Source organism: Bos grunniens, chromosome 19, assembly GCF_055505025.1.
Source record: "Bos grunniens cultivar Pamir isolate PY7600 chromosome 19, Bosgru_T2T1.0, whole genome shotgun sequence".
NCBI lineage: Eukaryota > Metazoa > Chordata > Mammalia > Artiodactyla > Bovidae > Bos > Bos grunniens.
The window spans coordinates 30,163,520-30,179,136 of NC_141183.1; the positions used below are offsets into that span (position 1 = coordinate 30,163,520).

General features: G+C 43.2%; 1 protein-coding gene and 1 pseudogene across 2 annotated transcripts in view; one reads left to right on the forward strand and one right to left on the reverse strand.

The window, feature by feature from the left end:
* Nucleotides 1-15,617, reverse strand: part of CENPV (centromere protein V) — a 30,515-nt gene that overhangs the window by 9,212 nt on the left and 5,686 nt on the right. The gene's annotated exons all lie outside the window — the stretch shown is intronic.
* On the forward strand, nt 8,370-10,868 carry LOC147351967 (enhancer of rudimentary homolog pseudogene; annotated as a pseudogene). Its single transcript, XR_015147848.1, has one exon. The product of XR_015147848.1 is annotated as an enhancer of rudimentary homolog pseudogene (transcript).

The following is a 15,617-nucleotide window of genomic DNA, read 5'->3' on the forward strand; positions in this document are numbered from 1 at the left end:
TCCAACCATCTCATTCTCTGCCACCTCTTCCCTTTTTGCCTTTAATCTTTCCCAGCATCAGCGTATTTTCCATTGAGTGGGCTCTTTGAAGCAGGTGGCCAAAGTATTGGAGCTTCAGCATCAGTTGTTCCAATGAATATTCAGGGTTGATTTCCTTTAGAGGTGACTGGTTTGATCTCTTTGCAGTTCAAGGGATTCTCAAGACTCCTCCAGCACCACAATTGGAAAGCATCAATCTTTCGGTGCTCAGTCTTCTCTGTACATGACTACTGGAAAAACCATGGCTTTGATTATATGGACCTTTGCAGGCAAGGTTAATGTCTCTGCTTTTTAATACACTGTCTATGTTTATCATAGCTTTCCTTCCAAGGAGCAAGTGTGTCTTTTAATTTCAAGGCTGCAGTCGCTGTCCACAAGGAATATTAATGACTATAAATTTCCCTCCAAGTACAGCTTTAGCTGTATGTATTAGGGGTTCATTGGAGGTGTATAGTTTACACACAGCAAAATGCATATATCTTTTGTCTTCTTTTTTATTGAACACTTTTAAAAATTAAGATGAAAGTGATATAACATTTTAACGTGTACAGTTCACTGACACTGCATTCATGGTTCTGTACAGCCATCACCTCGATCTAGTTCCAAACTCTTCTATTTTTTTTATATTACATTTATACCTTGCTGGTAAATAGAAAATTCACTGAGCTAAACAGTGTGTCGATTTCCCTCAGCAGATAACTGACATTTTACTAAATGATTTTTTCTTTTTTAACAAGGCTAGCTAAAGACACTCCATCTGTATTAACTCTTTCCTAGGCTGCCACCTTTGAGCCAGTTTATGACTCCTTCATTCGGGGTAAATTCCAAATAAATCTGATTTAACTTTTTAACAAGTTTGCTTTAAAATTTTTATACAGTAGATATTGAAAAAAAGGAAGATAAAATAATTGACACTTTGCTAAAGTGCAATTTTTGTGACTTTTTTGGAGGGGTTCAATTTTTTTTTTGAAAGTACAGTTGATTTACAAGGTTTCTGGTGTACAGCAAAGTGATTCATTTATACATATATATATTCTTTTTTGTATTCTTTTCTGTTATGATTTATAAGATATTGATATTCCCTATTTGATAGGACCTTGTTTATCCATTCTATATATAATAATTTACATCTGCTAACACCAAACTCCCAATCCAACACTCGCCACTCTGCTCCCCCTTGGCGACCACAAGTCTGTTCTCTATGTCTGTGAGTCTGTTTCTGCTTAGTAAACAAATTCATTTGTGTCATATTTCAGATTCCACATATCAGTAGTATCATATGGTATTTCTCTTTCTCTTCCTGACTCAATTCACTTAGTATGATAATCTCTAGGGCCATCCATGTTGCTGCAAATGGCATTAGTTCATTCCTTTTTTATGGCTGAGTAATATTCCATTGTATATATGTACCCCGTCTTCTTTATCCATTCATCTGTCATGGACAAGTAGGCTGCTTCCATGTCTTGGCTATTGTAAATAGTGCTGCTTTGATACAGAGATGAATGTATCTTTCTGAATTATAGTTTTGTCCAGATAAATGCCCAGAGTGGGATTGCTGGATCATATGGCAGTTCTACTTTTCATTTTTTTTAGTGCTGTTCTCCACAGTGGCTGTACCAATTTACAGTATCATTTGAATGTGTGGGAGGGTTCCATTTTCTCCACCCTCCCCAGCATTTTTTGTAGACTTTTTAATGACAGCCATTCTGACTGGTGTTTCTCCAATAATTAGTGATACTGAGCAACTTTTCATGTGCCTGTTTGCCATCTGTATGTCTTCCATTGAGGTTTCCTGCCTATATTTTGATTGGGTGTTTTGGTTCTTTGTTCTTGAGTTGTATGAGCTGTTTATTTTGGAAATTAAACCCTTGCTGGTTGCGCTATTTGCAAGTATCTTCTCCTTTACCGCAGATTGTCTTTTCACTTTGTTTATGGTTTCCTTTGCTGGCAAAATCCACATATCTTAAGTATATAGCTTACGTAACCACCACCAACTCAAATATAGAACACTTCCAGCAGTTTAGAGAGTTTCTCTCAGGTGAAAGAACAGAGGGGACCAGTATTTTGCCTTCTATCACCAGAGGTTAGTTTTACCTATTCTGGAACCTTTAAAAACAGCATGTCTGACATCTTTCACTCACTATAATGTTTTTGAAAATCATCCATGTTGTTTTGTGTATCATGATTTTATTTGATGTTGTGTAATATTTGACATGAATACATCACAATTTATTCTCCTGTTGGTGGATTCTCCTCAGGTTGTTTCCAGCTTGGGGGCTATTATGAATAAAGCTGTTATTTACATATGTGAAAAGTCTGTCTGTGAACTCATTTCGGTATATACTTAGGAGTGAAATTGCTGGGTCATAGATTAGCAGTATGCTCTTCCAAGAACTACTAAAGAGCTTTCCAAAGACCACACCATTTTATACTCCACCCGTGTATGAGAGTCACGGGTATGCTATACCCCCACAACATGTGGTATTGTCAGTCTTTTCAAATTTAGCCTTTCTGGTCGGGTTGTTTTTTTTTGTGTATGCATGTCTGTGACAAGCAGTGATGTTGAAAAACGTTTTCATGTGCTTACTGACCACTTGGACATCTCTCTAAAGTGCCTGTTGATAGGCACTACGTTGGCTTGTTTGATATATAAGACTTCTTTATGTCTGGATGTGAGTTCTAGGCCAGACATATATATTTAAAATATATGCAACTAGAGATTATCATACTATGTGAAGTAAGTCAGAAAGAGAAAGACAAATACCATATGATATCACTTATATGTAAAATCTAAAATATATCTACAAAACGGAAACAGACCCACAGACATAGAGAACAGACTTGTGGTTGCCAAGGAGAAGGGGAGCGGGGAGGAGAGGACTGGGAGTTTGGGACTGGCAGAGGTAAACTATTGATATAGGATGCATAAACAACAAGGTCCTACTGTGTAGCACAGGGAACTGTATCCAGGATCTTGTGATAAACCATAATGGAAAAGAATATAAAAAAGGATATATACATAACTGAATCATTTCATTGTACAACAAAAACTAACACAACATTGTAAATCAACTATATACTTCAATTTAAAAAATTTCTTTAAAGAAATGTAGGAACTTTCCTGGTGGTCCAGTGGTTAAGACTCTGTACTCCCAATGCAAGGGGCGCAGGTTAGATCCCTGGTCAGGAAACTAAGATCCCAAATGCCACGTGGTGCGGCCAAAATAAAAAGGAACACAGCCTGACTGACACCTTGATTTTATCCAGTAAGATCTGCATTGGACCTCTGACCTCCAGAACTGGAAGATAATGGCTACTTTTAGCCATTATATACACACATGACTTCCCTGGTTACCAAGTGGCTAAGATGCCAAGCTCCTAATGCAGTGGACCTGAGTTCGATCTCTGGTCAGGGAACTAGATTCCACGTGTCACAACTAAGATGGAAGATCCCAAGTACCATATGCAGTTAAAGACCTGGCGCAGCCAAATAAATAATAAATAAATAAAATTTAAGTGGGCATCTTTTGGTTCTAGTCCAGCCCCTAAAATCAACATAACGAGGTCTCTGGTGACTCAGGATGTGGATAGACCCAGAGTATAATGTGCTGGCATAAAGACAACAGGGAACACTCAACTTTAAAAGAAAAACATGAAAACCCTTGGCAAATCTGCACAGGATTTTAGGAAAAGGGAATCTGAAAATAGAACAGTGTATTCGATTTGCTTTTTTCTAAAGCATAAGTTCCCATGATTTTGGCCAGAATTGCTAGAAATATAGATGCATAAGAGAGTAAATGATATTGCCCTCCAAAGGCAAGCATGCTTTTCTGATACAGTTTGTGCTTGAGACTGAAGGTTGTTTTTGTTGTTTAGTTGATAAGTCATGGCCAACTCTTGTCACCCCATGGACTGTATTGCTTGCTTGCTTGCTAAGTCACTTCAGTCATGTCCAACTCTGGGCAACAGTATGGGCTGTAGCCCACCAGGCCCCTCTGCCCATGGGATTCTCTAGGCAAGAATACTGGAGTAGGTTGCCATGCCCTTCTCCAGGGGATCTCCCCAACCCAGGGATTGAACTGGCCTGGCGTCTGTTTCTTGCGTTGGCAGGCGGGTTTGTTACCACTAGCGCCACCTGGGAAGCCCCATGGACTGTACAGCCTAGGCTGATTCAGCTCCTTGGAGTGTGCAGAACCCACACCTGCCACCAGAGGGCAGGAGTCCCTGTGACACACAGACCAGGCAGGCACAGCCTCAGGGGGGTTAGTGCCCACTCTTAGAGGCATCATTTTGTACCCACGGGCAGGCTTGAGGCTACCTGCAAACTTTCCGACTACCTGCAGGTGCAGAAAGCACCTAGCAGACGTTAGGGTGGGCCAGCCTCACTGTCCCTCTCAACCACAGGAGGAGTACCCAAATCTCTCTGGTCCTGTGACAGGCTTGTTGCTGTCCCTGCTGCTATTTATATCAATTTCTCCTCCCTCCTACGGACATGCCAACGGTAACTTCTGTTTTCTGAGGATTTGCGAGGCCACCACTAACTTCTGTGCCGATCAGAACATGAAGTCTCCGTTCCGGGCAGACTCAAGCTGGCAGGCATAGGACCTGGCAAGCTGACTGACTGCTCCTGAGTTACCCTCTCTCTGGGCAATTCTACATGGTCGGTGGTCCTGAGCACCAGGCACAGCACCAACAGGTGTTTCACATACTGTGTCTGAGGGTACTCAGGCAGGCACAGTGAGTGTCCACATTCTCCTGACGTGGAAATTGAGGGTGTAGATAACTCGTGCTCACACAGCTAGCAGGCGGGAGGGCTCATGCCAGAGGGAAGAGCAATGACCTTGGTTGCCTGAAACTTCTTCCCACACCCACTGCGCTCACAGGAACCCCAGCTAATGCCCCTCCCAAATGAGCTCCCTGCGTTCAAGTCTCCTACCTCCCCTCCTACTCCCTCACAGCAGCAAGAGTGATTTTTTTTTTTAGCTCCTTAAGCTTTTTTGTTTTGCATGGTCTTTTTTCCAAAGAAGAAGCTGCTCCTTTCTTAACTGATTGGGTTTCACACGGTACCAAAGGCCCCCGCCCAGACACCTCTCAGGGCCCCCCAGTCCCGAGAACATCCCGTGTTGGGTAGGGGGCAGGCAGCCCTCCACTGCCAAGGGGTGTGGTGGGCATACCTTGCTGCTCATAAATACCCTCCACAAATACAGCCCAGCTGTTTCCAGGTAAACAGGCTGAGCTGCAGCAGTCCCAGGGCCTGGCACCAGAGGACCTGCTCCGAGGACAGGAGCTCCACACTGGCACCTGCACCCACACTTGCTGGCAGTCCCACCCCAGAGTGCCAGGGGGCAGAGCTTCCTCATGGCAGTGGTCCCAGTGCCTGCGAGCTGCAGCTCCTCATTGTTACAGTAACTACGGAATATATATGTACAGGTCAAATTACATTAATAAAAAGAATGTCCAACTAGATTAACGAATGGAGCTTTTGTCCATTTTTATAATATTCCCAACATCCTCCTCCCTGCTCTCTAAGAAGTAACCACCACCCTGACTCTGCTGCTTATCTAATCACTTCTGGTGGTGGTTCAGTCATGTCTGACTCTTGCGACCCCAAGGACTGTAGCCTGCCAGGCTCCTCTGTCCATGGTATTCAGCAGGCAAGAATACTGGAGGGGGTTGCCATTTCCTTCTCCAGGGGACCTTCCTGACCCAGGAATCAAACCTGGGTTTCCTGTATTGCAGGCAGATTCTTTACTGACTGAGCTATGAGGGAAGCCCTATCACCTGTGTATGTACATCTAAATGGGCTTCCCAGGTGGCTCAGAGGTAAATAATTCTCCTGTAGTGCAGGAGACGCAGGTTCGATCCCTGGGTTGGGAAGAGCCCCTGGAGGAGGAAATGGCAACCCACTCCAGTATCCTTGTCTGGGAAATCCTATGGCTAGAGGAGCCTGGTGGGCTACAGTCCATGTGGTTGCTGAAGAGTCAGATGCGACTTAGTGACTAAACAACAACAAACAAGGTACATGTATTTAGATGGTGTTTAGTCTTGCTTGGTTTTGAATTTTATGTAAGTAAAATAGCACTGTATGCGTTCTTCTGAGACTGTTCTTTTGTGAATCATCCCTGTGTACATGTGTAGTGGGAGCTGATCCATGTTCACTGGTGCACAGTATTCACAGAATGAACATCCCACAATATCCATGTCACTGGTGACAAAGATACAGGTTTAGATGTTGCTACTATGCTACTATGATCAATCTTGTTCATATCCCCTGGGGCAGGTGTGCAAGCGATTCTCTAGGATATAGTGTTTAAAAATCTTTTCAGGTAACTTAATTATTTGAGTACATGCCAAGGTTTTATTACAGTCTTGCTATAAGAACAAAGGGTTCTGACAGACAAGGTGGGGGTGGAGGAGGGGGTGGTCCTTTACCAAGGAATCCTCCAACACCAGCTAGGTGTCCTAGAATTTAACTAAATCTGATGCCACCTGCCTGGAGTTACCATCAGATCCCAAAGGTTAAAGGCTCAGTCCCACCAGACTGTCCCCTCACCTCCCCTTTCCCAGACACCAATTGCAAGTCCAGGCTGTCACCCGTGCTTCTGACCCAGGCCCACGGCCTCCTTCCTCATGGAGTTTGACTGATTTGTTCAACCGGCTCACAGACACCAGGAAAACTGTTTACCCACCAGATCCCCAGTCTATCACAGAGGACATATCTCGGGAGCAGACACACAGAGCCATGAATGTGGGAAGGGATACAGACCCTCCATTCCTCTCTGGGACCACTCTCACTGCCACTAGTCCCAGCTCCACTGTTCACCGTCACAGGCTCTCCAAACCCCGTACTTTAGAGATTTGTTTTTAATTTTAATTGGAGGATAACTACAGTATTGTGACGGTTTTTTGCCGTAAGTCATTATGCAGGCTTCACTACGTAGGCGTGATTGATGAAATCAGTGGCCACTGACGACTGATTCAACCTCAAGCTCTTCTCTCCTCCCTAAAGGTGGGGGAGGAGGGCTTAAGCTTCCAACCTTCTGACAAACAGCCCCCAAATTCAAGGCCTTTCCAAAAGTCGCCTCGTTAACACAAACTCTTGGAAGGTTGAAAGGTGTTCGTTACGAATAACAAGAAATTTTTATCACTCTGACCACTTAGAAAATTCCTAGGGTTTTAGGAGCTCTATGATAGCAATGAGGATGAAGACCAACTTCTTACAAATCATCACCACAGTAATCTCTGTTAGACTGTGTATAATAGAAACATCTAATTAAAGATCTTTAGACTCAATAAATAAATAAATAAAAAGATCTTTAGACTCTTGGGGACTTCTCTGCTGGTGCAGTGGTTAAGACTTCCAGATTCCAATGCAGGGGGCACAGGTTCAACCCCTGACCAGGGAACTGAGATCCCACGTGCCATGAGGTGCAGCCAGAAAAAAAAAATCTTAAGACTCGAATTAAAGTATGGGTATCTACTATCTCAGAATAGATCTTATTTTGGTATTTTGGTTATAATCTATCATAAAATTGCTCAAATATGTTATTAGGAATGCTGTTTGTGAATTATGTAAATTCACAGGCCAGACTGAGGATAATTTTTCTTCTATAATAACTAAAGTGATATTGCTGGATCCAGGAAATATTCTTGCTCAATTTTGTTTTCCAAAGGAGTTGTAACAATTTAAACTCTCACCACTGTGGATATTGTCTGACTTTTTAATTCCTGCACATCTGGAGGTTATGAAGTGGTATCTCACCATGGTTTTAATTTGTTTATTCTTGATCATCTTGAGCAACTTTTTATGTTTGCATACATGCTCAGTCACTTCAGTCCTGTCCAACTCTTCACAACCCCAACTGTAGCCCGCCAAACTCCTCTGTCCACAGGATCCTCCAGGCAAGAATACTGGAGTGGGTTGCCATGCTCCCTTCCAGGGGATCTTTCTGACCCAGGGATCGAACCTGTGTCTCTTACATCTACATGCACTGGCAGGCAGGTTCTTTACCACTAGTGCCACCTGGGAAACCCCAGCTTTTTATGTTTATCCCATCCTATTTCCTCTTCTATATTCTTCATATACTCTGCTGCTGCTCAGTCGCTTCAGTCGTGTCCAACTCTGTGCGACCCCAGAGATAGCAGCCCACAAGGCTCCTCCGTCCCTGGGATTCTCCAGGCAAGAACACTGGAGTGGGTTGCCACTTCCTTCTCCATATACTCTAGATCTGTGCTATCAATTTGGCAGCCACTAGTCATTTGTGACAACAATTAAAATTAAATACAATTTAAAACCGAGTTTCTGGGCTACAGCAGGAGACTTTGGCGCAATGTCTCACACCATCCTACTAGCACAGCCTACCAAGAGCCCAGAAGGCAAAACTTACGCTATGAATCTGTGAATGAGTATATGGTAGGTGTTTGTAAAATGTATGAAGAACATCTGAAGAAAATGAATTCCAACAGCCCCTCTATAACATACGATATCAGTCAGTTGTCTGATTTTATTGATGACCTGGCAGACCTCAGCTGCATTGTTTACAGAGCTGATACCCAGACATACCAGCCTTATAACAAACATTGGATTAAAGAGAAGATCTACGTGCTCCTTCATCACCAGGCCCAACAGGCTGGGAAACAGTTGAGTTTGGAAGCATTAGGGGGATAGGGGTGGCTTGGAACACAGCTGTGTGCAGTGTGCTGTAGTGGAACTTTTGTATTATATTTATCCTGTTTCCATTTTGGTATACCCTAGCCAGAATTGAATGTATTAGATAAAATGTGATGATCTTGTTCAATCTGCAACCGCCTTTGCCCCCTCCCCCCCCTTTTTATTACTTAAACATTTTTACGATGATTTAGATGGAAGTTGGTTTTTGTCAGTTAACGTTGGTTCCAGTCCCTCAAACTGTTCATACTTGCTTTATAAATTTATAACATCCACTGTACTAATCCTCCTTCAAATTGGGGTGGGGAGTGGTGGCGCAGTTTAGTTACGTCCTCAAGACAAAGTCTTGGTGAAAAACAAATAAATGTTCTTTAGTTAAAAATAAATAAATAAAACTGAGTTTCTCAGTTTCACTAGAAGTAATTCAAGTGCCCAGTTTTAATGTAGTTGAATTTATGAAAGATCTACCAAAGCTCTTTTCCTTGGTCATGAAGATATTTGCCTAGATGTCCTTGTGAAAAAATATAAAGTTTTGCCTTTCACAGTTAAGGCCTAAATCTGGGCCATAATTTAGTTTTTGGTGTGGTACTGAACAGGGATTTATTTTCATTTTTTCCAACAGTCCCTTCTTTACTGAATGTATATTAGGCTTTTTTATATGCATGGCTTTTTCTTTGCGCTTCTAGTCTGTTTTACTGATCCTGAGCTGATCACACTGTCTTATTATAACTTTAAAATGTAATAAAGGCTTGATATCTTGGTTCTTCAGGAGTGTCTTGACTGTTCTCAGACCTTTGCACATCCATATAAAAAAAATTTTTTTTGGGGGGGAGGCCATTCCAAAGGCATGCTGTATTCCCCAGCCAGGGATCAAACTCACACCCCTGCAGTGGAAGGGAGGAATCTTAACCACAGACTGCCGGGGAAGTCACCCTAAAAATTTTAGATTTGCTGTTCAAGTCCCCCATAAAATCCTGTTATAATTTTGATCAGAGAGGCTTAAATCTACAGGTGGATTTGGGAAAAACAAACAAACAACTCTGCTACCTATGTGCCAGGTCCTGTCCATGGCCCTGGGGATATAGCAGTGAGCAAGACAGACGAGGGGACGTCCCATCAAAATTAGGGTAAAATCCAAACTCTTCACCGTCGCCTATGAACCAGTCCACATAAGACCTTCCCCAACCCCCGGCTGGCCTCTCGCCACTCGCTCTCACTCTGAGCTCCAGTCACAGCTTCCTTTGCATCCCTGGACCTCAGCAAGCATTCTCCAGCTGTGTTTTTGCCAGAATCCACTCTCCACTCTCTGCGCCTTACTTGTGTGACAGGCTCTTTCACCTTAAGCAGGTGTTTGCTCAAACGCCCACCTTTTCAGAGGCCATTGTGCTACCTAATAGAGCAGCATCTCTCTCTAACCTTAGCTTTATTCCATAGCCCTCATCACTACCTAATACGTTAAAGATCGTTTTGTCATCTGCCTCCCTACGAGAAACTGAGCTCCCTGAACCAGGAACTCCATCTGTCTTGTTCATTATCACGTTCTCAGGGCTTTGACCTATGCCTGGAACATTGTTGTTCCGTTGCTAAGTCGTGTCTGACTCTTTGTGACCCTGTGGACTGCAGCACGCCAGGACTGTAAGTAAGCACTCAGTAAATTTGCTGAATGAATAAAAGAAGCAAGATCAGACAAATGATCAGGCAGGTTTGGAGAAAAACCCAGGCAAGCTCTCTGAGTTGGTATAGCTACCCAAAGTTTTAAAAATATAGTGCTAGTCAATTTTTTTTAAATGGCCACATTCCCCAAAGACTTCCAGGGAGAATAGTATTTAACCATCTAATGATTTTAGAATCTGATTTGCAAGTATGTTATCATCATATTCCTATATGAGGGTTTGGGAGATAGATTTTATTTTTTTAAATATTTATTTGGCTGCACTGAGTCTTAGTTGTGGCTTATGGGATCTAGTTCCCTAACCAAGGATTGAACCTGGGCCCACCACACTGGGAGTGCAGAGTCCTAGCCACTGGACTACCAGGGAAGTCCCTGGGCAGATAGAATGTAATTAATTCCAATTTATCAATGTTTTATTTTACAGATTACATTTGTGGTATCATAATTAAGAAGTCTTTACCTAATTGAGGAACACACAAAAATATTTTTTCATTTAGACGTGACCAAACAGGTCACTGCCCTGCTGATGTCCACTGGGGTCTGAGGGACAACGCTGTGCACTGGAGCCCATTGTCTCCTGTACCACAGTGCCTTCCAGTGAGCCTGGACACTGACCCACTTGGTCTGGGCGGGAGTGTTACAGCCTTCAGATGCCCACTGAACACCAACTGTGTGCCAGGCATCAGTCTGGACACCATGATAACAGTCTCTGACCTCCTGGACTTCCAATGTGCAGGAGGTGAAAAATGAGTGAGCACAGCAAGCTCAGGCATCAATAAGTGTGCTGAAGGCAAGAACAGAGTATTCCAGTGGGTAGGACAATGTGGTCAGAGAAGACCTCTCTGAGGAGCAGACTCCTGAGTTGAAACCTGAATGATAGGATAAAAAGGAAGAGCTGTCCAAGCTGAAGGACGAACACAAGCCCCAAGAGCAGCAAGGGCAAGATGGGTCTGGGAGACGGAAGGAAGGCTGTTGGGGGAGGATGAGAGTGACTGAGGGAGTGCAGTGGGGGCGGCACTGAGCAGGAGGCTCCCTCTGACCTCACTGGGCCTGAAAGCCACAGCGAGGGGATCTGATTCCAGAACAACAGGAAGCAGAGGAGTGACTGGCAGTGAGTGAGCTGCTGGATTCTCCAGCGATGGACACACCCATTCAAGACCACTCTGTGCTCAGCCTGGGGCCTAGAGGCCAGAATGTACATGAGACATCAGAAAAACCATCTTCTCCAATACCTGGCCCAGGAATAGGAGCCAAAGAATTTTATATGGAATGGAATCACACAGTCTGTACCCTGTACCCTTTTTTGTCTGGCTGCTTTCATTCAACATAATTTTTTTGAGATTCATCCAAGTTGTTTATATATGTATAAATACTTAATTTATTTTTAATTCTGAGTAGTACTCCCATGGACGGAGGAGCCTGGTGGGCTGCAGTCCATGGGGTCACTGAGTTGGACACGACTGAGCAACTTTGCTTTCACTTTTCACTTCCATGCATTGGAGAAGGAAATGGCAACCCACTCCAGTGTTCTTGCCTGGAGAATCCCATGGACGGGGAACCCTGGTGGGCTGCTGTCAATGGAGTCACACAGAGTCAGACACGACTGAAGTGACTTAGCAGCAGCAGTAGTACTCCATTGCATGGCTGTACTACAATGTATCACAAGGACTTATCATGTATGTAATTGATTGTGTCTCTCTCTTTCCACACTGGTTGGGAAAAAAAAACTACCAAAACAATCTGTGGCCCACTTCTAGCAAACAGACTGACTTCAAAGCCAGCATTTTCTATACTTATCTCACTCCTCATTTTCCTTTTTTTCTCCTTTGTTATAAGCTCCCCATCCATTTATCTTTTATTTTGTTACACTATAAACATTTAGGTCAGTCATCTAGGTACTACTCTGAAACAAGGATCAAATAACAATACTTGTCACCCTGCTTGTTTAACTTTTATGAAAAGTACACCTTGTGAAGTGCTGGGCTAGATGAAGCACAAGCTGGAATAAAGATTGCTGGGAGAAATATCAATAATCTCAGACACGCAGATGGCACTACCCTTGTGGCAGAATGCAAAGAGGAACTAAAGAGCCTCTTGATGAAAGTGAGAGAGGAAAGTGAAAAAGCGGGCTTCAAACTCAACATTCAGAAAACAAAGATCATGGCATCTGGTCCCATCACTTCCATCACCTCATGGCAAATAGATGGGAAACAACGGAAACAGTGAGAGACTTTATTTTCTTGGACTCTAAAATCACTGCAGACGGTGACTGCAGCCATGAAATTAAAAGACACTTGCTCCTTGGAAGAAAAGCTATGACCAACCTAGACAGCATATTAAAAAGCAGAGACATTACTTTGCCAACAAAGGTCTGTATAGTCAAAGCTATGCTTTTTCCAGTAGTCATGTATGGATGTGAGAGTTGGACCATAAAGAAGGCTGAGCACCAAAGAATTGATGCTTTTGAACTGTGGTATTGAAGACTCTTGAGAGTCCCTTGGACTGCAAGGAGATCAAACCAGTCAATCTTAAAGGAAATCAGTCCTGAATATTCATTGGAAGGACTGATGTTGAAGCTGAAGCTCAGATATTGACCACCTGATGTGAAGAGCTGACTCATTAGAAAAGACCCTGAGGCTGGGAAAGACTGAAGGCAGGAAGAGAAGGGAATGACAGAGGATGAGATGGTTGGATGGCATCACTGACTCAATGGACATGAATTTGAGCAGGTTCCAGGAGATGGTGAAAGACAGGGGACCCTGGCACGCTGCAGTCCATGGGGTCGCAAACAGTCAGACACGACTGAACAACAACAATAAATAACAGTGCTCTGCTTTGATTTGACTAGTTCTTTCCTGCTACTTGCTCAGGGATGCTGAGCTTTGTTGATCTGGTCTATTCATAGATGCTCATCATCTCCTACTTGGCCAATGGCCACCACGTCTGGAGTGCTGATCTCTGATCTCATCCCCTTTCTATGCACCTGCTATGATGTCACCTAGTTATCATTCTACAGTAGCAATCTGAACATGTCCTTCCCATGCAGAACACCTGCAAGAAGAATCTAAAGTCCTCAGCATAGTAAGCCAGGTCCTTCATTAGTCATTCATTCTTTCAACAAATATTTACTGAGTGCTGACCATACACTAGGCTGCATGCTAGCTGGCTAAGAGTGGAGGTATGGTGATAAACCAGAGGGACCTGGTCTGTACCTCATAGAATTTATATTCTAGTGGAGGAAACAAAGAGATAAACAACCATGTAAGCAATACAATTATGGATTATGTAAACATGAACTCATTTTGAAAGAAATAACCAAGGTGCTGCAGTTGAGTACCGGGAGCAGGAATGGGTGTTAGAGAAGGCCTTTATGAAGATGTGATGTTTACACTGCATAAAGTAGGAGACAGCAAGAGCCACAGAAGAGTTCTGGGCAAAGGAAACATCAAGTGCCAAGGTCCAGAAGTGGGAAACACCTGGGACGGCAGGACTGCTAGAGGTAGTGAAGCTGCTGGAGTGTTGAGCTCTGCCTCCTTCTCCAGGCTTATTTTCCACCTGCAGTCCCCCTAAATCACAGACACAAATACGTAAACACCTGTTCTTTATCACACTATGCCTTCTCACTTTTCACCTGCTCCTCTCTCTCTGGACAATCCTGACTCCTCCCTGAGATTGGGCTTCTAAGTAATTCCTTTGTGGTAACTTTTGGGTTGCTCTGTTACCCTCCTCCAGGCAGCTAGACAGCTCCTTCCTCTTCTATGCCCCAGAGAAGTCTATGTACTTCTCCTTGTTTGTGCAGCTAACGTTTACTGAGTGCTTCCTGTGTACCAAAAACTGTTCTAAGCATTCTACCTGTAGAAACTAACCTTGCAAGGCAGGTTCATTCAACCCTCAAAAACCCTGTAAGGGGGACCTCCCTGGTTGCCCAATGGTTAGGGATCCACCTTGCAATACAGGGGATCTGAGTTCGATTCCTGGTCAGGGAACTAAGATCCCATATGCTGCTGAGCAACTAAGCTCTGGCGCCACACAGAAAGTTCCTGCATGACGCAATGATGCCAAATAAATAATTTAAAAAAAACTTGTAAGCTAGGTATTATTACTATCTCTGCCCTATATACATGAAGACACTGAGGCCCAGAGAAGTTGAATAACTCACTGACAGTCACAGTGAGTAAATGGTAGAGTCAAGATTTCAACCCAATCCAGTCTGTGCTTTAACCACTAAGCCATTTTTGCCTTTCAAGATTGACAACAGTAGCTAGCATTGATCAAGCACCCCTCCATAAACTGGGCTTTCTTCTCAACCCTTTACATGAGTTAACTCATTGAATCTTCCAACAACTCATTAAGATAAATACTCTCAGGATCACAATGATGCCCTTTATTCGCACTAAAACCACGACCCCACTGGGTGGGGGCCCGTGTCCTACCCAAGTCAGCAACCCCAAAGCCTTCCATACCCAGAAGCTGCTGGACATGCCTGCTGAATGAGCAAAGAAACCAACAAACCTAGTCTTTCTCTTGGCTCAACATTAAACTTCAAAGGACTGCCCTAGAGATCCCGTAGTTAAGAATCTGCCTTCTAATGTAGGGGACACGGGTTCGATCCCTGGTCGTGGAACTAAAATCCCACACACTGCAGGACAATTAAGTCCATGAGCCACTACAAAGATCTGGAGTGCTGTAACTAGGACCTGATGCAGCCAAAAACAAATAAATATTTTTTACAAAAACAAATAAACAGAAAAAACCCAAATAAACATAAAATAAAAATTTTAAATTATTTTAGCATTTTTGTTTGTAACAGTGAAAACTAGGAATATCTTGATGTTAAACTGTGATATCTTCACATAGGAGAATACTACACAGCAGCTAAAGCAATTGAACTAGCTTTATCAACACAGCTAAGCCACAAAAAACAATATTAAAAAAGGGAAGTTGTAGAATGATAGCTAGAGTATGACATCATTTACATAAAGTTTAAAAACAGGTGTTTTAGTCTGTTCAGGCTACTATAACAGAACATCACAGGCTGAGCAGCTTATAAACAACAGAAACATATTATTTTTTTCACAGTTCTGTAAGCTGGGAAGTCAACATTAAGGTGCTGGCAGATACAGTGTCTGGTGAGGGGCCACTTCCTATGTCCTCACATGGGGCAAGGGGGCTCTCTGGGCCCTTTCATAAGGACACTAGGCCCATTTTTAAGAGCTCTGCTCTCGTGGCCTAATCACC